Genomic DNA, 25,576 nt, shown 5'->3' with positions numbered 1-25,576 from the left:
CTCCGCCTGCCTGCGGATTCCTGCACTCAACCTTTTTGCCTGCAGTTTCCTGACATCCTCTGCTTGTGTGCAGTTTCCTGATGCAATCTACCTGCTTGCCTGCAGCTTCTTGACATCCTTTGCTTGCCTGCAGTTAACTGACATCCTCCACCTGCTTGCCTGCTGTTTCCTGATGTCCTCAGCCTGCCTGTGGTTACCAGCATTCCACCTGTCTATCTATGGCTTCCTGTCACTCTTCTCACCAGCTTGCTACACTGACGTGCATGGCCCCTGTGTCCACCTGGACCTTGGGCTTAGAGGATCCACCTCACCCGGTGAGCTCTTTGAATTTCTCTAACAGTTATGATGTGGGTCAATTAAGGTGTCGAATTGACCTCAGGTGACGGGGGTCACAATGTCATGCTGTAGAGAGATAAGAGGCCTACTTGGATCTGGTTGTCTCTACTCTTAGACAGTCCTTTCAGCTCAGTCTCTGCACCCATTGCATCCAATGAACGTTCTTTGACTTTATACATGAGTTCTGTAGGTATTATATCCACAACTTGTGGCGAATGAACTTTAAGTGGAGCAATTTTCCCACGGCCATATGATTATGATGATATTATTATGTATAACACAGAGATACAAAAGGCAGGAAAGAAACCCAATGACAAAGTGTGAAGTTCCTAACATCAATCCCAACCCACTTTTAATTTTTTTTGCTGTTTTTCAGTACATGACATGATAAAGTCAATGGTGTCATTCAACACATCTCCTCCAACAAAAAATAACCCTGATATCACTATGTAAGGAAACTAAAAACCGTGAGAACAGTCTTTCTAGGTTCTTATGAATGTACAGTGACTGACGGTAACTAGGAAAGATAATTCAAGAAGAGATGCCAAAGAAATATTAGCTTTTATCCTGATTTTCTGATTGATGATATCCACTGATCAATCACATCCACTGATCAATAACATCTGAAATAATTCTAGTTAATGCAAATTACAGAAGTAAAAACACAAATGTACAAATGCTCAGAAGCTAAATTAAAAAAAATTACAGCTCCTGCATTGGCCGGGAATAGAACCCAGGCCTCCCGCGTGGCAGGCAAGAATTCTACCACTGAACCACCAATGCTTGACTCTGGAAAACATGATTTAAATTTCAAGCAGAACATTGCACAAATAAGCCTCCTTACCTTGGCATGCCGGAATGTCACTCTCCAGAAGGAGAAACGTTACCCATTAGACCTCAGTCCAGAGCCTCTTACCTACCCAAATCAGTTCTCATACTTTGCACTGACGAGGGCCAACAGCCCGAAACGCCGTGTCTGCAAATTGAGATTCTGATTTGGCTTTTATCCTAAGTCATATTTTAAGACTCGTTAAAGGGTTGATTGTGACTTGTAAGATTGCTGTTTCCAATAGGTGGCACTATTGAGTTCAGGTCCTCTTCCTCTCTGAAGAGGCAATTTTAATGTTCAATTTCCCAGAGGAGCATTAGCACGGCGTATAAGCCTCCTTACCTTGGCATGGTAGAGCCGGTGTGTCACTCTCCACAAGGAAAAATGTTAACATTTAGACCTTGTTTTTTAAGGAATTTGAGAATTATATCCAGCAGATATAGATTTTATGTTATTAATTGTTTAGATGAGCAAATCTTAAACTGTGCGGTGGGCTCCACCAGTGAGGCTCCCCCCCCCCATTGCAGGAGAGGTAGTTTTCATATAAATGATATGCTGCTTTGATATTTTTTTATGGCTGTAGCATTAATTGGCTTAGATTAGTTATCTGATGACCGCTTATGATATAGGAGCAGTATTATAGTAGTTATATTCTTGTACATAGGGGCAGTATTATAGTAGTTATATTCTTGTACATAGGGGCAGTATTATAGTAGTTATATTCTTGTACATAGGGGCAGTATTATAGTAGTTATATTCTTGTACATAGGGGCAGTATTATAGTAGTTATATTCTTGTACATAGGGGCAGTATTATAGTAGTTATATTCTTGTATATAGGAGCAGTATTATAGTAGTTATATTCTTGTACATAGGGGCAGTATTATAGTAGTTATATTCTTGTACATAGGAGCAGTATTATAGTAGTTATATTCTTGTACATAGGAGCAGTATTATAGTAGTTATATTCTTCTACATAGAGGGCAGTATTATAGTAGTTATATTCTTGTACATAGGGGGCAGTATTATAGTAGTTATATTCTTGTACATAGGGGGCAGTATTATAGTAGTTATATTCTTGTACATAGGGAACAGTATTATAGTAGTTATATTCTTGTACATAGGAGCAGTATTATAGTAGTTATATTCTTGTACATAGGGGTCAGCATTATAGTAGTTATATTCTTGTACATAGGAGCAGTATTATAATAGTTATATTCTTGTATATAGGAGCAGTATTATAGTGGTTATATTCTTGCACATAGGGAGCAGTATTATAGTAGTTATAATCTTGTACATAGGGGCAGTATTATAGTTTTTATATTCCTGTACATAGGAGCAGTATTATAGTAGTTATATTCTTGTACATAGGAGCAGTATTATAGTAGTTATATTCTTGTATATAGGAGCAGTATTATAGTAGTTATATTCTTGTACATAGGAGCGGTGTTATAGTAGTTATATTCTTGTACATAGGAGCAGTATTATAGTAGTTATATTCTTGTACATAGGGGGCAGTATTATAGTAGTTATATTCTTGTACATAGGGGGCAGTATTATAGTAGTTATATTCTTGTACATAGGGAACAGTATTATAGTAGTTATATTCTTGTACATAGGAGCAGTATTATAGTAGTTATATTCTTATACATAGGGGACAGCATTATAGTAGTTATATTCTTGTACATAGGAGCAGTATTATAGTAGTTATATTCTTGTATATAGGAGCAGTATTATAGTAGTTATATTCTTGTACATAGGAGCGGTGTTATAGTAGTTATATTCTTGTACATAGGAGCAGTATTATAGTAGTTATATTCTTGTACATAGGAGCAGTATTATAGTGGTTATATTCCTGTACATAGGAGCAGTATTATAGTAGTTATATTCTTGTACATAGGAGCAGTATTATAGTAGTTATATTCTTGTACATAGGGGGCAGTATTATAGTAGTTATATTCTTGTACATAGGGAACAGTATTATAGTAGTTATATTCTTGTACATAGGAGCAGTATTATAGTAGTTATATTCTTGTACATAGGGGTCAGCATTATAGTAGTTATATTCTTGTACATAGGAGCAGTATTATAATAGTTATATTCTTGTATATAGGAGCAGTATTATAGTGGTTATATTCTTGCACATAGGGAGCAGTATTATAGTAGTTATAATCTTGTACATAGGGGCAGTATTATAGTTTTTATATTCCTGTACATAGGAGCAGTATTATAGTAGTTATATTTTTGTACATAGGAGCAGTATTATAGTAGTTATATTCTTGTATATAGGAGCAGTATTATAGTAGTTATATTCTTGTACATAGGAGCGGTGTTATAGTAGTTATATTCTTGTACATAGGAGCAGTATTATAGTAGTTATATTCTTGTACATAGGAGCAGTATTATAGTGGTTATATTCCTGTACATAGGAGCAGTATTATAGTAGTTATATTCTTGTACATAGGAGCAGTATTATAGTAGTTATATTCTTGTATATAGGAGCAGTATTATAGTAGTTATATTCTTGTACATAGGGGGCAGTATTATAGTAGTTATATTCTTGTACATAGGGGCAGTATTATAGTAGTTATATTCTTGTACATAGGGAGCAGTATTATGCTAGTTATAGTCTTGTACATAGGGAGCAGTATTACAGAAGTTATATTCTTGTACATAGGAGCAGTATTATAGTGGTTATATTCCTGTACATAGGAGCAGTATTATAGTAGTTATATTCTTGTACATAGGAGCAGTATTATAGTAGTTATATTCTTGTATATAGGAGCAGTATTATAGTAGTTATATTCTTGTACATAGGGAGCAGTATTATAGTAGTTATAATCTTGTACATAGGGGCAGTATTATAGTAGTTATATTCTTGTACATAGGGGCAGTATTATAGTAGTTATATTCTTGTACACAGGGGCAGTATTATAGTAGTTGTATTCTTGTACATAGGAGCAGTATTATAGTAGTTATATTCTTGTACATAGGGAGCAGTATTATAGTAGTTATAATCTTGTACATAGGGGCAGTATTATAGCAGTTATATTCTTGTACATAGGGGCAGTATTATAGTAGTTATATTCTTGTACATAGGGGCAGTATTATAGTAGTTATATTCTTGTACATAGGGAGCAGTATTATACTAGTTATATTCTTGTACATAGGGAGCAGTATTATAGTAGTTATATTCTTGTACATAGGGGCAGTAATATAGTAGTTATTTTCTTGTACATAGGAGCAGAATTATAGTAGTTATATTCTTGTACATAGGGAGCAGTATTATAGTAGTTATAATCTTGTACATAGGGGCAGTATTATAGTAGTTATATTCTTGTACATAGGGGCAGTATTATAGTAGTTATATTCTTGTACATAGGGGCAGTATTATAGTAGTTATATTCTTGTACATAGGGAGCAGTAATATAGTAGTTATATTCTTGTACATAGGGAGCAGTATTATAGTAGTTATATTCTTGTACATAGGGAGCAGTAATATAGTAGTTATATTCTTGTACATAGGGGGCAGTATTATACTAGTTATATTCTTGTACATAGGGAGCAGTATTATAGTAGTTATATTCTTGTACATAGGGAGCAGTATTATAGTAGTTATATTCTTGTACATAGGGAGCAGTAATATAGTAGTTATATTCTTGTACATAGGGGGCAGTATTATACTAGTTATATTCTTGTACATAGGGGCAGTATTATAGTAGTTATATTCTTGTACATAGGGGCAGCATTATAGTAGTTATATTCTTGTACATAGGGGGCAGTATTATACTAGTTATATTCTTGTACATAGGGAGCAGTATTATAGTAGTTATATTCTTGTACATAGGGAGCAGTAATATAGTAGTTATATTTAGTGTTGAGCCACCCCCGTAGTGTTCGAGTTCGGTTCGGTTCGTCGAACACCCGTGTGTTCGCCGAACTGTTCGTCGAACTGTTCGTCGAACACCTTCGAACACCGTTAAAACCAATGGCAGGCAAACAAAAACACATAGAAACACATAGAAAACACCTTCAAAGGTGTCCAAAAGCTGACAAACTGCTCAGAAGACACAACTAACACATGGAAAAGTGACAAGTACATATAGTCATGCGAAAAGAAAAGAGGTGGAGGAGTAAAAGGAGGGGGAGACACAGATATAGGCATGTCATGCCCTTCTAAAATCCAAAAAGTGAGAAGCCGACACGTTCAGTCTGCTCCTGCCCGTGCCACCTCCATGTCGCCGGGTTTGTGCCAGAGCCGCGGTGAACCCTGACGGCCAGCCCCCCTGTCCCAATACTGGTGCCTGTCCGCTGGTGGGTGGAGCGAGCCCCCCTGTGGTGGAGGCAGCTCTAAGCTTTTTAATTTAAATTGTCTCTCTAATTTGAGTGAATACACTTTAAATCCATTTACAAGGATCTATTGGAGGGCAAGTCTCATGCCAGCAGCCGCGTAATTCCAGCTCCAGTAGCGTCCACTAAAGCTGCTGCAGTTAAAAAGCTTTTATAAGGATCGAGCTCGGCTGTCCACCGCAAGGCATCCTACTGCCACTCCCTGCCCCTATGCCTTGGGGTGCCTCCTGATGCTCTTCACTGAGTATCCCGTGGTCCCGAAGCATTTCCTTTGAAAAAATTAAGTGTCCAAACTACAGGTGGTGTAGCTTGCTTAACAGCTGGGATAATCCGCTGACTAGCAGACACTGCTACTAGGCACAAAGTATTTCCTGGGCTAGATGCAGTTAAAAATTTGTAATTAGATACTCTCGTTGGATGCTGAGAAAGCATTCCATAGAGTCTCCTGGCACGCCATATATGATTCTCTTAAAAAGCTTGGGGTAGGGGTCTAGGGGACCCTTTTATAGCCAAAATCACGGCCCTGTATCGCAATACGTCACCTAGGTTGAAGATAAATGGAACTGTATTACCCTGAGGGCTCGGTTGTTACAGAGGTATTGCACCTCACCCAGAGGTGTGATATCTCACTCTCAGGTAAGGATGCAGTGTGGATCAGGACCCGACACCTGCATGCATTACACCACATTGCCGTGGGGCAGGGCGACCAATATGCCCCTGAGATGGGCACGACAGTCCCTGTCCCTGGCTGGAGTGGGGGGAGGGAACACTGATGAACGGGAACCCTGTAGTGCAGGAGCAGGGAGGAAGCAGTTCCTGGGTGCATTGAGAAGGGAGTATAAAAGGTGGGCACCATCTTAGTTCAGTGCAGAGAAGTCTGAGCAGAAGTGGCAGGGAGCGGGGGCTCTGCATGAGCTCTGCTCCGGAGGCGAGCCTAGTAACAGAGGCCCAGGCCTGGAAGAGGGAGAAGGAAGGAAGAGGAGCGGAGAAGGCTCCAGGAACGAGGAATGAAGGGATCCCAGGGGTGCGGACGGGCGAGTCGCCACCGCACGCCCGAATCCACCTGCGTGGAGGGGTCAGGCCAAAGGGGGAGACCGGTCCCCGAAACTAGTGGAGGCAGGAAACGACCCTCAGCTAGAAACCGGAGGCTGTGACATTTTATGTGGCGCAGCCCCTCGCTACACCCGCTAGGAAGGCACCACATAGGGTCAGGGAAACTGGCGCCAAGTTTACCAAGAGGAGGCCCGAGGCAGCCGGACAGAAGGGTTGGTAAGAAAGGCCAGACAAAGGACACACAAAGGGGGTCCTGTGAAGCGCTCCAAAGTTATCTGGGAGTTGTCTGAGCCCCTCACCTGGTGAGCACAGTACGACGTGGGCAGCCGTTACCTGCAGACGTGGTCTGGATAATAAGAACTGTGAGTAAAGGCCCTGGACTGCATCACTGACTCCGTGTCGTTACTGCTGCTGCCCTGCACCATCACCCCCATCCTCTGCATACACTGCCCTGAGGCTTTACTCCTCCCGTGGGGAGTTATGCTACGCTCTGCTGCACCCACAACACCAGCCTCAGCGGTCTGCCCTGTAGCGGCGGTTCACTCTGACCGCAATCCACGGGTGGCGTAGTCGGACATTTAAACATCAAAACCACATAAATAGTTCCGCCACTGGTTTGACCGCCCTGAGCCACGGAACCGGATCGCCGCCACGGAGACTACAACCACCAGCATCCACCAAAAAGGGTCCGGCTCCGGGTGTCCCAAGGCCCAGGGGGCGCGTCAGAACATTTTCATCACCTTTCATAATCACCAATGGGACAAGGCAGTGATGTCCTCTGTCCCCTCTCTTATACATCCTAGTGACGGAGCACCTGCTCTCATCAATTCGCCATAACCCCAATATTAGGTGGATTGAGGTGGGAGGCACCGAGTACAAGTGCTCTCTATTTGCTGATGATGTCCTAGTATATATCACTCAATCACATATATCCATCCATGCTGTTATGGCTGAAATAGATCACTTTGTTACATGGTCAAATTTTAAAATCAATGCAGCGAAGTCTGAGGCCCTCGATGTCTCCCTCCCCAAATCCATATAGGATTCCATCCAGTCCAACTTTCCCTTTGCCTGGCCCTCACAGGGTATCAAATACTTAGGAATTCCTATTCATAGAGACCTCTCCCATCTATGTTATCTTAATTTTGGGCCCTTTATTGAACAGCTCCATACAGACCACGGTTGGCAAGTTAGAACTGTGAGATTCACTACGTGAACCACTGGTGTTTTGTGGAAAAGCACATGTACACCGCGTTCCAAATAATTATGCAAAAAGTGTTTAGGAGTGATAAGGGAAGAATTTGTTTGTTTGTCAGTTAAACTCATTGATGGTGATGTGTGTCAGGGCTCTTTATATCACTGTAAGCAATTGCAGACACCTGTGCTAATTAGTTTGGCAGGTGTGTCCAATGAAAGGCAAGACTACTTAAGAAGGCGCTCTCACATTATTAAGCAGCCTACATTTTCTGCCAAAATGGGAAAGAAAAAGGATGTGTCGGCTGCTGAGAAGCAACAAATTGTGGAGTGTTTAGGTCAAGGCATGACTACAATCAACATTGTGCGATGATCAGGATGAAGTGTCTTGGCAATCAAGAAGTATGTAGCTGATTCACAGTACACACGTGTGCGTGCTGATAAGGGCAAATTGAGGACTCTTTCCTACAAGCAATTACGTTAGGTTAAAAGAGCAGCGGCAAAAAAGGCTTGTCATAGCAGCAGACAAGTTTTTGAAGCTGCTGGTGCCTCCAACGTCCCCCGAACAACAAGATGCAGGGTCCTTCAGAGGTTTGCAGCTGTGCATACGCCATCCTGTCGACCTCCTCTATCCACTTCACACAAGCAGAAATGGCTCCAGTGGGCCAAACATTACATGAAGGCTGATTTCAAAACTGTTTTGTTCACGGATGAGTGCCGTGCAGCGCTCGATGGTCCAGATGGATGGAGTGGAGGATGGCTGGTTGATGGACACCCCACGCAAACACGGCTACAGCGCCAACAAGGAGGAGGTGGAGTAATGTTTTGGGCTGGAATCATGGGGAGAGAGATTGTCGGCCCCTTTAGGATCCCTGAAGGCGCTAAAGATGAACTCCATAATGTATGTGGATTTTCTCAAACAGCACTTCCTGCCATGGTTCAAGAAGAAGAACCGTGTATTTCACAGCAAGATCATTTTTTTGCATGATAATGCACCATCTCATGCTGCACATAAAACATCTGCATCTCTGGCTGATATGGGCATAAAAGGGGACAAATTTATGGTGTGACCCCAATGCTCCCCTGACCTCTACCCCATTCAGAACCTCTGGAGCATCATCAAAAGGAGTGTCTATGATGGCGGGAGGCAGTTCACATCTAAGCAACAGCTCTGGGAGGGTATTCTGTCCTCATGCAAAACAATTGAAGCAGAAACCATCCAAAACCTGACAAATTCAATGGACGAGAGAGTTCAGAAGCTGCTTTCGAACAAGGGGTCCTATGTGAAAATGTAACATCACCTAGAATAAAGTTTTGAGTTGAAAACTGTTTGATTTCAGTTTCTAATAACCTGCTAATGCTTATAATTTCAAAAATGACCATTTTTTTGGTCTTTATTAAAATGAAAAGGTTGATCGAAAAGTTTGGCGGATCTAAGAGTGTGGCAACCCAGTAGTCATGATTACTTCGAATTCTGACAATATGAGGGTCATGTTGCAGGTAGTGCAGCAAGAAGGCACTTATGTGTCTTGCGCATCTCGGAGCCCCAAAATTATTTTCCGGGCTAGATGCAGCTAAAAATTATTATTAATTTTAAATCTGGTGAAGCTTATTATAGATGGCCTAATAGGTTCAGTGCTGCACACTGCTACAAAGCCCGAATTATTTTCCAGCCAAGATACAGATAAACATGATTAGTAATTTTAAATCTGGTGGAGCTTATTAGAGATGGCCTAATAGAATCAGTGCTGCACACTGCTACAAAGCCCAAATTATTTTCCAGCCAAGATACAGATAAACATGATTAGTAATTTGAAAGCTTAAAACGGTTGGTAGAGTGATTTTAACCAATCATCCATCTTCTACTCTCCCCAGGATGACACAGGGGTAGAAAAGTCGTTTCGGATCCATGATTTGTTCATCTTTATGAACGTGAGTCTGTCTACATTATCAGTGGAGAGCCGCGTGCGCTTATCTGTCAGCACACCACCAGCAGCGCTGAACACACGTTCAGACAGAACGCTGGCTGCGGGGCATGACAAGATCTCCAAGGCGTAAGTGGCTAGCTCCGGCCATTTATCCAGATTGGAAGCCCAAAAAGAGCAAGGGTCCAGTGACACAGTCGTGGCTTCAATGTTTACTTGGAGATACTCCTGTACCATCGTCTCTAGGCGTTGACTATGTGTCAGACTTCTTGTCTCCTGTGGCCTTGCAAAGGATGGGCTAAAAAAGTGGTGAAATGATTGCGCTAAATTGATGTTACCAGCAGATACTGTGGTTCTGTTATGGTTTGAGTGCTGAACACTTGACGGTCCCACGGTTGGCAAGTTGGAACTGTGAGATTCACTACGTGCACCACTGGTGTTTTGTGGAAAAGCACATGTAAGATTCTGCAACAGTCTCTGCTGATACTCCTGCATGCGTGCATCCCTTTCTATGGCAGGAATAATTTCTGCAAATTTACTTTTGCACCGGGGATCTAACAGTGTGGCAACCCAGTAGTCTGGATTATTTCTAATTCTCACAATTCGAGGGTCATGTAGCAGGTAGTGCAGCAAGAAGGCACTCATGTGTGTTGCGCATCCAGGAGCACCAAGTCCCTGTTGTGTTGGTGGCGAGGTAACAATCATGCTTCCTTCCTCTGTCCTCTCCCCCCAACCTCGCACAACAGAAATGTGATCAAGGTCCCCCTCATCTGATGAGTCTTCCATCAGTTCGTCCTCCACTTCTTCCTGGGCTCCTGCACCTTCCTCACTAGTTTGGCTGCTACCATGCGCCCTGGTAAAACCATCTCCCCCACCCTCACATGCCTGCCGCCTTGGTGCTGCCGACCGTCTGGACCTTGCAGATGTTAGCCCTTCCGCATACAACTCCTCCTCCTCTACTTCCTCCACCTGCTCTTGTGCCACCACCTGACTCCGAATTCTGTTTAACATGTGCTAAAGCATGTAAATCACCGTAATAGTCATGCTGATAATGGCATCGTCAGCACTAAACATCTTCGTCGCCATTTCAAAACTGTGCAGAAGGGTGCATAGGTCCCTGATCTGAGACCACTCCTCCAGCGTGATTTGCCCCACCTCTGGATCTCGTTGGCCCAGGCTATACGTCAGAACGTATTGCACCAGGGCTTGTCGGTGCTGCCACAGTCGCTGCAACATGTGCAGAGTTGAATTCCACCGGGTAGGCACATCGCATTTTAGCCGGTGAAGTGGCAGGCCCAACGACTTCTGTAGAGATGTAAGTCGCTGAGCTGCGGGATGCGAACGGCGGAAGTGAGCACACAGCGACCGTGCCCTCTGCAGAAGGCCATCTAGTCTGGGATAGTGGGCTAAAAATTGCTGGACAACCAGGTTCAACACGTGAGCCATACAAGGCACGTGTGTGACATTGCCCCGGCGAAGGGCCGCACCCAGGTTTGCAGCATTGTCGCACACGGCCTTCCCTGGTTTCAGGTCCAGTGGAGACAACCATTCATGAAATTGGTTCTCCAGAGCTGACCACAACTCCTCAGCTGTGTGACTCACATTTCCCAGACATTTCAAAGTAAAAACCGCCTGATGACGTTGAGCCCTACTGCCAGCATAGTAAGGAGGTGTGCAGGATCCCTTCTGCGCAGTTAGAAAGCTTGTGGCATGACCAGACAGACTTTGGGTGCAGGTGGAAGACCGAGAGGAGGTTGAGGAGGCAGAAGCAGTGGAGGAACTTTGACATAAAGAGGATTGACGCACAACTCGTGGGGACGGCAAGACTTGGACAGCAGCCCCTTGTCCTGCTGTCACCATAGTTACCCAGTGCCCAGTCAGCGACATGTAACGCCCCTGTCCATGCCTACTCGTCCAAGTGTCTGTGGTGAAATGCACCCTGTCACACACAGAGTTTCTCAAAGAAGCGGTGATGTTGTGTGCGACATGCTGGTGGAGCGCAGGCACACCTTTCTTTGAGAAGTAGTGCCGACTGGGCATCTGGTACTGGGGCACTGCGACAGACATAAGGTCTCGAAAATCCTCTGTGTCCACCAAGCGGAAAGGCAGCATTTCTGTAGCCAAGAGCTTGCAGATGGTGAAATTCAACCTCTTAGCTTTCTCATGGCTAGGAGGAAATGGTCTTTTACTTGTCCACATCTGAGGGACCGAGGGCTGGCTATTGTGCTTAGACGGGGTTGACAAGGGTGTCCCCGGCAAACTGCCGGTCTGTGAGGAAGATGCAGGCGGACATGTTAGGTTGCCTTGATCCAAAGGTGGTGCTATCGATGTCGGACAGTGCTCAACACCAGCTGGTGTTACCACCTCCAAAGAAAATGATGACCTGCCAATCACGCTGGCTGTTGCGGGTAAAGAGGTGGCAGGTCTGCGCCCCAAAACAGGTGTGACTGCTGTCCCCCCAGTCACAGAGGATGAAGAGGCCGTGGATGCACAAGATATGGCAGACGGTGGTTGGCCCGGCCGGCTAGGCCGCATTGTAGCACACTGAGCTTCCCACTGCAACTTATGCTTCATGTCCATGTGCCGGTTCATGCATGAAGTACTCAAACTATGTATTTTTTGGCCTCTACTTAGCTTTTGCTGACAAATGTTACAGATAACATGAGTTGGGTCATCTTTATCGATCTGAAAAAATGCCCAGGCTATGCAAGGCTTAGCACCCATGCGACCTGAAGAGCCACCACGACTTGTGGTGAGAGGCAGAGTTGTGTTTGAGGATGCAGTTGTTGACGTGCTTCCAGTACTACGTCTCTGTCCAGGAAGGCGCAAGCTGACCTCGTCGTCACTAGCATCTTCCTCCACCTCCTCTGCTGACCTCATCTCTTGGCTGACTGTGGGTTGACAGTAAGTGGGATCTCCAACCTCATCATCATCACCCTGTGCGTTATCACACACGTCGTCCTCAGAGCCAACCTGTTCCTGCCCTGACAAAAAACTAAAGTTGTCGCTCCAATCAGGTATTTGAGTCTCATCATCGTCTTCCTCATTGTCTCCACCAGCAGGAGTTACAGTTTGGGAATGAGGGTCTACATTATGGTCAGAACCTTCTTCATCTGGTCCTGGATCCCACTCATAAAGATTCTGGGCATCAGTGCAGATCATTTCCTCGTCTGGATTCACAGAAGCGCTGGAGTCGACCTCTGATTCCCAGGCTATAGTATGAGTAAACAGCTCTGCAGACTCAACCATCTGTTCTACCTCATACTCAGATGGGCAGCTGGAGATTTGGGAGCTGTGAGGAAGCAAGTGCGATTGGGGTGACACCTTTGAGGACTGGAGTATTTGTGATGTTGAAGTTGATGTGGAGGAGAGGCCACTTAAAGGAGCACTTGATATCTGTTGAAGCACCTGCTGTTTTTGTGCCTCATCTGGAATTTGTAGCGATTGGCGTGGCCGTAAGAAAGGGATCTTATCACATTGTCCGCTAAAAGAAGTAGACATTTTAGTTGGGCTGGAAGATGGTATTTCTTCTGCAGATGTTACTGTTGCTTTAACACCTACCCCACGGACACAACCTTTTTTCCCCTTCCCAACACGCCTATTCCCCTTTCCACCAGCAGCAGGCCTTTTTCCACTCATTTTGGTGGTTAACTAATTCACAACTCTGGAGTTGTTTGCACAAAAATACAATGGATGGGAACCGAGCAGAGCTGAGTGGCCAAACTGTGGTATTAGGCCAAAACTATTGGCTGGGTTAGATGCAGAAAAAAATTATATTCAATTTGCAACCTGATGGAGGTCAGTATAGATGGACTAATAGAACAAGTCCCACACACTGCTAGAAGCCCAAATATTTTTTCAGAGCTAAATGCAGAAAAAAATTATATTCAGTTTGCAACCTGATGGAGGTCAGTATAGATGGACTAATAGACCAAGTCCCACACACTGCTAGAAGCCCAATATTTTTTCAGAGCTAGATGCAGAAAAAAATTATATTCAATTTGCAACCTGATGGAGGTCAGTATAGATGGACTAATAGAACAAGTCCCACACACAGCTAGAAGCCCAAATATTTTTTCAGAGGTAGATGCAGAAAAAAAAATATTCAGTTTGCAACCTGATGGAGGTCAGTATAGATGGACTAATAGAGAAAGTCCCACACACAGCTAGAAGCCCAAATATTTTTTCAGAGCTAGATGCAGAAAAAAATTATATTCAGTTTGCAACCTGATGGAGGTCAGTATAGATGGACTAATAAAGAAAGTCCCACACACTGCTAGAAGCCCAAATATTTTTTCAGAGGTACTGTAGATGCAGATAAAAATTAGTTTTAATTTGCAACCTGATGGAGGTCAGTATAGATGGACTAATAGACCAAGTCCCACACACTGCTAGAAGCCCAAATATTTTTTCAGAGCTAGATGCAGAAAAAAATTATTTTTAATTTGCAACCTGATGGAGGTCAGTATAGATGGACTAATAGAATGATGCTATGCCCAAAAGATTTTACTTCACTAGGTGCAGTAAAAAAATTGGTATTCTATACACAGGTGGTATATCTTGCAACACAGATAGGCTACTCCACTGACTAACACACTCTGCAATAGGCCAAAAAGGATTAGCTTTGCTAGATTCAGCCAAATGCTGTGAAAAAAACTTGCACAGCACTGGCACAGACCTGCCTGGCAAAAACTGATAGGAACTGATGTAACCTAGTCCTGAAAAGGACTCCAATTACAATTAGTCTTTACTCCCACAATCTATCTATTTAAGAGCACAGACCTGCCTGATAAAAGTCGTAGGAAATGCTGTAACCTAGTCCTTAAAAGGACTGCAATCACAACTATTCCCTACTCCCAAGCTATCTGTAGATTTGTGCGAAAATTGGCTTGAAATTAACAAGGTATAGCGCACACAGCAACAGCGGTGCCGTCTAACACGCAGCTGCAGCAGTGAGAAAATGGTGGCGACGGGGAAAATGGCTTGGTCTTATAGGGCAAGGACATGTGACATACACTGCCAATCACACATGCCCTTGCTTGTGTGAAAAAAAGCACTTCGCTCCGTGTGTGCGCTGCTGATAGGCTGACAGATTGCACCTCCCCACTGTAAATGCGGGAAAGAGAAAAAAAAATGGAGATCTTCATTATTCCTGCAGAGATCCATCCCCTGCCCCTCCCCCCACCCCGCTGTACACTCAAACTGCGTATTAACATTAATTTTCATCATTACTGAGAAAAAATCCAGTTATGATTTTGGTGCACGAACAGTTATCGAACATAACCTCGAACAGCCGAATTTTTCTCAAATCGTTCGTGTTCGCCGAACGGCTCGAACACCGCCCAAAACAGCTCGAATTTGAGATTGGCGAGCAGTTCGAGTAGAACAACGCTCATCTCTAGATATATTCTTGTACATAGGGGGCAGTATTATAGTAGTTATATTCTTGTACATAGGGGCAGTATTATAGTAGTTATATTCTTGTACATAGGGGGCAGTATTATAGTAGTTATATTCTTGTACATAGGAGCAGTATTATAGTAGTTATAGTCTTGTACATAGGAGGCAGTATTGTAGTAGTTATATTCTTGTACATAGGGGGCAGTATTGTAGTAGTTATATTCTTGTACATAGGGGCAGTATTATAGTAGTTATATTCTTGTACATAGGGGCAGTATTATAGTAGTTATATTCTTGTACATAGGAGCAGTATTATAGTAGTTATAATCTTGTACATAGGAGCAGTATTATAGTAGTTATATTCTTGTACATAGGAGCAGTATTATAGTAGTTATAATCTTGTACATAGGGGCAGTATTATAGTAGTTATATTCTTGTACATAGGAGAAGTATTATAGTAGTTATATTCTTGTACATAGGGGCAGTATTATAGTAGTTATATTCTTGTACATAGGGGGCAGTATTATAGTAGTTATATTCTTGTACATAGGGGCAGTATTATAGTAGTTATATTCTTGTACATAGGGGGCAGTATTATAGTAGTTATATTCTTGTACATAGGAGCAGTATTATAGTAGTTATAGTCTTGTACATAGGAGGCAGTATTATAGTAGTTATATTCTTGTACATAGGAGCAGTATTATAGTAGTTATAATCTTGTACATAGGAGCAGTATTATAGTAGTTATATTCTTGTACATAGGAGCAGTATTATAGTAGTTATAATCTTGTACATAGGGGCAGTATTATAGTAGTTATATTCTTGTACATAGGAGAAGTATTATAGTAGTTATATTCTTGTACATAGTAGCAGTATTATAGTAGTTATAATCTTGTACATAGGGGCAGTATTATAGTAGTTATATTCTTGTACATAGGGGGCAGTATTATAGTAGTTATATTCTTGTACATAGGGGCAGTATTATAGTAGTTATATTCTTGTACATAGGGAGCAGTATTATAGTAGTTATATTCTTGTACATAGGGGCAGTATTATAGTAGTTATATTCTTGTACATAGGAGCAGTATTATAGTAGTTATATTCCTGTACATAGGGAGCAGTATTATAGTAGTTATATTCTTGTACATAGGGGCAGTATTATAGTAGTTATATTCTTGTACATAGGAGCAGTATTATAGTAGTTATATTCTTGTAGATAGGGAGCAGTATTATAGTAGTTATATTCTTGTACATAGGGGCAGTATTATAGTAGTTATATTCTTGTACATAGGGACAGTTTTATAGTAGATATATTCTTGTACATAGGGGGCAGTATTATAGTGGTTACATTCTTGTACATAGGGGGCAGTATTATAGTAGTTATATTCTTGTACATAGGGAACAGTATTATAGTAGTTATATTCTTGTACATGGGAGCAGTATTATAGTAGTTATATTCTTGTACATAGGGAGCAGTATTATAGTAGCTATATTCTTGTACATAGGAGCAGTATTATAGTAGTTATATTCCTGCACATAGAAGTATTATAGTAGTTATATTCTTGTACATAGGGACAGTTTTATAGTAGATATATTCTTGTACATAGGGGGTAGTATTATAGTGGTTACATTCTTGTACATAGGGGGCAGTATTATAGTAGTTATATTCTTGTACATAGGGGCAGTATTATAGTAGTTATATTCTTGTACATAGGGGCAGTATTATAGTAGTTATATTCTTGTACATAGGGGGCAGTATTATAGTAGTTATATTCTTGTACATAGGAGCAGTATTATAGTAGTTATAGTCTTGTACATAGGAGGCAGTATTATAGTAGTTATATTCTTGTACATAGGAGCAGTATTATAGTAGTTATAATCTTGTACATAGGAGCAGTATTATAGTAGTTATATTCTTGTACATAGGAGCAGTATTATAGTAGTTATAATCTTGTACATAGGGGCAGTATTATAGTAGTTATATTCTTGTACATAGGAGAAGTATTATAGTAGTTATATTCTTGTACATAGGGGCAGTATTATAGTAGTTATATTCTTGTACATAGGGGGCAGTATTATAGTAGTTATATTCTTGTACATAGGGGCAGTATTATAGTAGTTATATTCTTGTACATAGGGGGCAGTATTATAGTAGTTATATTCTTGTACATAGGAGCAGTATTATAATAGTTATAGTCTTGTACATAGGAGGCAGTATTATAGTAGTTATATTCTTGTACATAGGAGCAGTATTATAGTAGTTATAATCTTGTACATAGGAGCAGTATTATAGTAGTTATATTCTTGTACATAGGAGCAGTATTATAGTAGTTATAATCTTGTACATAGGGGCAGTATTATAGTAGTTATATTCTTGTACATAGGAGAAGTATTATAGTAGTTATATTCTTGTACATAGTAGCAGTATTATAGTAGTTATAATCTTGTACATAGGGGCAGTATTATAGTAGTTATATTCTTGTACATAGGGGGCAGTATTATAGTAGTTATATTTTTGTACATAGGGGCAGTATTATAGTAGTTATATTCTTGTACATAGGGAGCAGTATTATAGTAGTTATATTCTTGTACATAGGGGCAGTATTATAGTAGTTATATTCTTGTACATAGGAGCAGTATTATAGTAGTTATATTCCTGTACATAGGGAGCAGTATTATAGTAGTTATATTCTTGTACATAGGGGCAGTATTATAGTAGTTATATTCTTGTACATAGGAGCAGTATTATAGTAGTTATATTCTTGTACATAGGGAGCAGTATTATAGTAGTTATATTCTTGTACATAGGGGCAGTATTATAGTAGTTATATTCTTGTACATAGGGACAGTTTTATAGTAGATATATTCTTGTACATAGGGGGCAGTATTATAGTGGTTACATTCTTGTACATAGGGGGCAGTATTATAGTAGTTATACTCTTGTACATAGGGAACAGTATTATAGTAGTTATATTCTTGTACATGGGAGCAGTATTATAGTAGTTATATTCTTGTACATAGGGAGCAGTATTATAGTAGATATATTCTTGTACATAGGAGCAGTATTATAGTAGTTATATTCTTGTACATAGGGGGCAGTATTATAGTAATTATATTCTTGTACACAGGGAGCAGTATTATAGTAGTTATATTCTTGTACATAGGGGCAGTATTATAGTAGTTATATTCTTGTACATAGGAGCAGTGTTATAGTAGTTATATTCTTGTACATAGGAGCAGTGTTACAGTAACTTTATTACTGTACATAGGGGCAGTATTATAGTAGTTATATTCTTGTACATAGGAGCAGTATTATAGTAGTTATATTCTTGTACATAGCTAGCAGTATTATAGTAGTTATATTCTTGTACATAGGGGGCAGTATTATAGTAATTATATTCTTGTACACAGGGGGCAGTATTATAGTAGTTATATTCTTGTACATAGGGGCAGTATTATAGTAGTTATATTCTTGTACATAGGAGCAGTATTATAGTAGTTATATTCTTGTACATAGGGGACAGTATTATAGTAGTTATATTCTTGTACATAGGAGCAGTATTAATGTAGCTATATTGTTGTACATAGGGGCAGTATTATAGTAGTTATATTGTTGTATATAGGGGGCAGTATTGTAGTAGTTATATTCTTGTACATAGGAGCAGTATTATAGTAGTTATATTCTTGTACATAGGGGCAGTATTATAGTAGTTATAATCTTGTACACAGGGGGCAGTATTATAGTAGTTATATTCTTGTACATAGGAGCAGTATTATAGTAGTTATAATCTTGTACACAGGGGGCAGTATTATAGTAGTTATATTCTTGTACATAGGGGCAGTATTATAGTAGTTATAATCTTGTACACAGGGGGCAGTATTATAGTAGTTATATTCTTGTACATAGGGGGCCGTATTATAGTAGTTATATTCTTGTACATAGGAGGCAGTATTATAGTAGTTATATTCTTGTACATAGGGTAGTATTATAGTAGTTATAATCTTGTACACAGGGGGCAGTATTATAGTAATTATATTCTTGTACATAGGGGGCAGTATTATAGTAGTTATATTCTTGTACATAGGAGCAGTATTATAGTAGTTATATTCTTGTACATAGGGTGCAGTATTATAGTAGTTATATTCTTGTATATAGGGACAGTTTTATAGTAGATATATTCTTGTAAATAGGGGGCAGTATTATAGTTGTTACATTCTTGTCCATAGGGGGCAGTATTATAGTAGTTATATTCTTGTACATAAGGAACAGTATTATAGTAGTTATATTCTTGTACATGGGAGGAGAATTATAGTAGTTATATTCTTGTACATAGGGGCAGTATTATAGTAGTTATATTCTTGTACATAGGAGCAGTATTATAGTAGTTATATTCTTGTACATAGGGAGCAGTATTATAGTAGTTATATTCTTGTACATAGGAGCAGTATTATAGTAGTTATATTCTTGTACATAGGGGGCAGTATTATAGTAATTATATTCTTGTACACAGGGAGCAGTATTATAGTAGTTATATTCTTGTACATAGGGGCAGTATTATAGTAGTTATATTCTTGTATATAGGAGCAGTATTATAGTAGTTATATTCTTGTACAGAGGGAGCAGTATTATAGTAGTTATATTCTTGTACATAGCTAGCAGTATTATAGTAGTTATATTCTTGTACATAGGGGGCAGTATTATAGTAATTATATTATTGTACACAGGGAGCAGTATTATAGTAGTTATAAACTTGTACATAGAGGGCAATATTATAGTAGTTATATTCTTGTACATAGGAGCAGTATTATAGTAGTTATATTCTTGTACAATGGGGCAGTATTATAGTAGTTATATTCTTGTACATAGGAGCAGTATTATGGTAGTTATATTCTGGTACATAGTAGCAGTATTATAGTAGTTATATTCTTGTACATAGGGGGCAGTATTATAGTAGTTATATTCTTGTACATAGGGGGCAGTATTATTGTAGTTATATTCTTGTATATAGGGGCAGTATTATAGTAACTATATTCTTGTACATAGGGGTAGTATTATTGTAGCTATATTCTTGTACATAGGGGGCAGTATTATAGTAGTTAAATTCTTGTACATAGGGGCAGTATTATAGTAGTTATATTCTTGCATATAGGGGCAGTGTTATAGTAGTTATATTCTTGTACATAGGGGGCAGTATTATAGTAGTTATATTCTTGTACATAGGAGCAGTATTATAGTAGTTATATTCTTGTATATAGGAGCAGTAATATAGTAGTTATATACTTGTACATAGGAGCAGTATTATAGTAGTTATATTTTTGTACATAGTAGCAGTATTATAGTAGTTTTATTCTTGTATATAGGAGCAGTATTATAGTAGTTATATTCTTGTACATAGAGGGCAGTATTATAGTAGTTATATTCTTGCATATAGGAGCAGTATTATAGTAGTTATATTCTTGTACATAGGAGCAGTATTATAGTAGTTATATTCTTGTACATAGAGGGCAGTATTATAGTAGTGATATTCTTGTACATGGGGGCAGTATTATAATAGTTATATTCTTATACATAGGAGCAGTATTATAGTAGTTATATTCTTGTATATAGGAGCAGTATTATAGTAGTTATATTCTTGTACATAGAGGCAGTATTATAGTAGTTATATTCTTGTACATAAGGGGCAGTATTATAGTAGTTATATTCTTGTACATAGGGGCAGTATTATAGTAGTTATATTCTTGTACATAGGAGTAGTATTATAGTAATTATATTCTTGTACATAGGAGCAGTATTATAGTAGCTATATTCTTGTATATAGGAGCAGTATTATAGTAGTTATATTCTTATACATAGGGGGCAGTATTATAGTAGTTATATTCTTGTACATAGTAGCAGTATTATAGTAGTTATATTCTTGTACATAGAGGCAGTATTATAGTAGTTATATTCTTATACATAGGGAGCAGTATTATAGTAGTTATATTCTTGTACATAGGAGCAGTAATATAGTAGTTATATTCTTGTACATAGGAGCAGTATTATAGTAGTTATATTCTTGTACATAGGGTCAGTATTATAGTAGTTATATTCTTGGACATAGGGTCAGTATTATAGTAGTTATATTCTTGTATATAGGAGCAGTATTATAGTAGTTATATTCTTATACATAGGGGGCAGTATTATAGCAATTACATTCTCGTACATAGGGGCAGTATTATAGTAGTTATATTCTTGTACATAGTAGCAGTATTATAGTAGTTATATTCTTGTACATAGAGACCGTATTTTAGTAGTTATATTCTTGTATATAGGAGCAGTATTATAGTAGTTATATTCTTGTACATAGGGGCAGTATTAAAATAGTTATATTCTTGTACATAGGGGCAGTATTATAGTAGTTATATTCTCGTACATAGGGGCAGTATTATAGTAGTTATATTCTGGTACATAGTAGCAGTATTATAGTAGTTATATTCTTGTACATAGAGGCAATATTATAGTAGCTATATTCTTGTACATAGGGGGCAGTATTATACTAGTTGTATTCTTGTACATGGGGGGCAGTATTATAGTAGTGATATTCTTGCACATAGAGGACAGTATTATAGTAGTTATTTTCTTGTACATAGGAGCAGTATTATAGTAGTTATATTCTTGTATATAGGAGCAGTACTATAGTAGTTATATTCCTGTACATAGGGGCAGTATTATAGTAGTTGTGTTCTTGTACATAGGGGCAGTATTATAGTAGTTATATTCTTGTATATAGGGGCAGTATTATACTAGTTGTATTCTTTTACATGGGGGGCAGTATTATAGTAGTTATATTCTTGTACATGGGGGGCAGTATTATAGTAGTGATATTGTTGCACATAGAGGACAATATTATAGTATTTATTTTCTTGTACATAGGAGCAGTATTATAGTAGTTATATTCTTGTATATAGGAGCAGTACTATAGTAGTCATATTCCTGTACATAGGATCAGTATTATAGTAGTTGTGTTCTTGTACATAGGGGCAGTATTATAGTAGTTATATTCTTGTACATAGGGGGCAGTATTATAGTAGTTATATTCTTGTACATAGGAGCAGTATTATAGTAGCTATATTCTTGTACATAGGGAGCAGTATTATAGTAGTTATATTCTTGTACATAGGAGCAGTATTATAGTAGTTGTGTTCTTATACAGAGGGGCAGTATTATAGTAGTTATATTCTTGTACATAGGAGCAGTATTATAGTAGTTATATTCTTGTATATAGGAGCAGTATTATAGCAGTTATATTCTAGTATATAGGGGCAGTATAATACCAATTGAATTCTTGTACATGGGGGGCAGTATTATAGTAGTTATATTCTTGTACATTGGGGGGCAGTATTATAGGTGTTATGTTCTTGTACATAGGGGCAGAATTAAAGTAGTTATATTCTTGTATATAGGGAGCAGTATTATAGCAGTTATATTCTTGTACATAGGGGCAGTATTATAGTAGTTATATTCTTGTACATAGGGGGCAGTATTATAGTAGTTGTGTTCTTTTACATAGGGAGCAGTATTATAGTAATCATATTCTTGTACATAGGGAGCAGTATTATAGTAGTTATATTCTTGAACATAGGGGGCAGTATTATAGTAGTTATATTCTTGTATATAGGAGCAGTATTATAGTAGTTATATTCTTGTACATAGGGGGCAGTATTATAGTAGTTGTATTCTTGTTCATAGGGGGCAGTATTATAGTAGTTATATTTTTGTACATAGGAGCATTATTATAGTAGTTATATTCTTGTACATAGGAGCAGTATTATAGTAGTTATATTCTTGTACATAGGAGTAGTATTATAGTAGTTATATTCTTGTACATAGGAGCAGTATTATAGTAGTTATATTCTTGTACATAGGAGTAGTAATATAGTAGTTATATTCTTGTGCATAGGGGGCAGTATTATAGTAGTTATATTCTTGTACATAGGGGCAGTATTATAGTAGTTATATTCTTGTACATAGGAGCAGTATTATAGTAGTTATATTCTTGTGCATAGGAGCAGTATTATAGTAGTTATATTCTTGTACATAGGAGCAATATTATAGTAGTTATATTCTTGTACATAGGAGCAGTATTATAGTAGTTATATTCTTGTACATAGGGGGCAGTATTATAGTAGTTGTATTCTTGTACATAGGGGCAGTATTATGGTAGTTATATTCTTGTACATAGGAGCAGTATTATAGTAGTTATATTCTTGTACATAGGAGCAGTATTATAGTAGTTATATTCTTGTACATAGGGGGCAGTATTATAGTAGTTGTATTCTTGTACATAGGGGCAGTATTATGGTAGTTATATTCTTGTACATAGGAGCAGTATTATAGTAGTTATATTCCTGTACATAGGAGCAGTATTATAGTAGTTATATTCTTGTACATAGGGGGCAGTATTATAGTAGTTATATTCTTGTACATAGGAGCAGTATTATAGTAGTTATATTCTTGTACATAGGGGGCAGTATTATAGTAGTTATATTCTTGTACATAGGAGCAGTATTATAGTAGTTATAGTCTTGTACATAGGGGCAGTATTATAGTAGTTATATTCTTGTACATAGGGGACAGTATTATAGTAGTTATATTCATGTACATAGGGAGCAGTATTATAGTAGTTATATTCTTGTACATAGGAGCAGTATTATAGTAGTTATATTCTTGTACACAGGGGGCAGTATTATAGTAGTTATATTCTTGTACATAGGAGCAGTATTATAGTAGTTATAGTCTTGTACATAGGGGCAGTATTATAGTAGTTATATTCTTGTACATAGTGGGCAGTATTATAGTAGTTATATTCCTGTACATAGGGGGCAGTATTATATTAGTTATATTCTTGTACATAGGGGGCAGTATTATAGTAGTTATATTCTTGTACATAGGGGGCAGTATTATAGTAGTTGTATTCTTGTACATAGGGTCAGTATTATAGTAGTTATAGTATTGTACATAGGGGGCAGTATTATAGTAGTTGTATTCTTGTACATAGGGGGCAGTATTAACTAGAACAATGGGTTATTACAGCTTGTGGTCACAAGTTAGATGGTAAAAATAAATCTTAAATTTAGAAATACATTTTAATTTTCGAATAATATTGAATACTATTCACTGTAATGATGATCTACATTATTTTAAGATGGTTTTTACCCATATTTGATGCTTAAAGGTTTTGATATGTTCAAATCTTTTAAAACCTTCTATGGACAATAAGTGGTAGCTACAAAACATAAAAGATGTGATTGTATCATAAACTGTGACGATACACTGGTCACAAATTAACAAAAATTTAATATAACATGAAGAAATGTCCAGAAAACTTTTTCCAGGACATGTATCAGTGTGTTATTTCTGTAGGAGGCACAAATGGCAGAAGTCATGAACTGTGATGACTTGTAGTCACCTTTCCATACACCCACCACGTGTGACCAAGACAAAAGGAGAGGCAACAGCTCAAGTGGAACCATATATGACTTTAGGTTCAAGAGGATAGTCCTCAGGTTGTGGTCTTGGGTTGAAAGTTCATTGAAAGTCCATCCATATATGTATTTATATCAATGATAGAAGTTAATGATGGATGAGAACCCAATGGGTCATAATTCCTTATTTATTACTCTCCCCAAATTCAGAGTCTTTTGGATCAACAAGTCATAATTTTTAAGACAAAGAATCTGTCTTTTATTAATCCCTAAGAATGATAATTATATGTAGCTGATCCAAATAGTAATACAATGTCATGTTAGTTATAGTGTATAGGACCTTCACTAAGTACATATCTTCTCCAATGAGGACCTCCTGTGTCTGGAAGATGAAGAGTTGAGTATTTCCCACAGTCTAGTGTGAAATTAACAAGAAACCTTGAATTATGGAGATAGTTTCACCTCTTTATTGTGATGTGTATTGTGGTCTTGGGAAAGACTCTACCGTTCTTTTGGTGTTTCCAAGACTCTGAAAGACACTTTGATGTCACCATGTCCTCCTAAGGTCTACCTGAAACCATTTAATGTGTTCCTCTTAAATTTCAAGAACCAAGGTAGAGCCAGTGATACATTGTGATATGAGGTTACCTAAGTGAATGCCATCTCATTAGATGGCTTCTGATCTCATTGACTTCTTAATACATTTCAATGTATCCAAAACATTGAATATCCAAGATGCCTCTGTTGTCAGTTAATCAAATGGCCAAGAGATTTCTTAGTCTCGGCTGTTTAAGGTAAAACAAGATTAGAATAAAACAAATCACTGAAGGTACAATGGTTAGGAGTCAAGTTTCCATTAACTGAGCCACATGCAATGTTGACAATGAGCCATTTTATTGTAATTCTTTGCTTGAGACAGTTGAACTGAAATGTTATTCCCATTGGTATCCATACAAAAATATCCTGAAATAATTAAAGAAGCTTTTGAAGACCTCTGGAGGACTCACAGACATCAAAGTCTAATT

At 38.6% G+C, this 25,576-nt stretch overlaps 1 non-coding gene across 1 annotated transcript; it reads right to left on the bottom strand.

The window, feature by feature from the left end:
- Nucleotides 1–1,048: 1,048 nt before the first annotated feature.
- TRNAG-GCC (transfer RNA glycine (anticodon GCC)) lies at nucleotides 1,049–1,119 on the bottom strand. The gene has a single exon. It is a non-coding gene; the product is annotated as a tRNA-Gly (tRNA).
- Nucleotides 1,120–25,576: the final 24,457 nt, after the last annotated feature.

Source organism: Phyllobates terribilis, unplaced genomic scaffold (genome assembly GCF_046119375.1).
Source record: "Phyllobates terribilis strain yellow unplaced genomic scaffold, ASM4611937v1 Scaffold_11__3_contigs__length_659146591, whole genome shotgun sequence".
Lineage (NCBI taxonomy): Eukaryota > Metazoa > Chordata > Amphibia > Anura > Dendrobatidae > Phyllobates > Phyllobates terribilis.
Note: the sequence above shows the minus strand (reverse complement) of the source record. Positions and strands in the feature narration are given on the sequence as shown.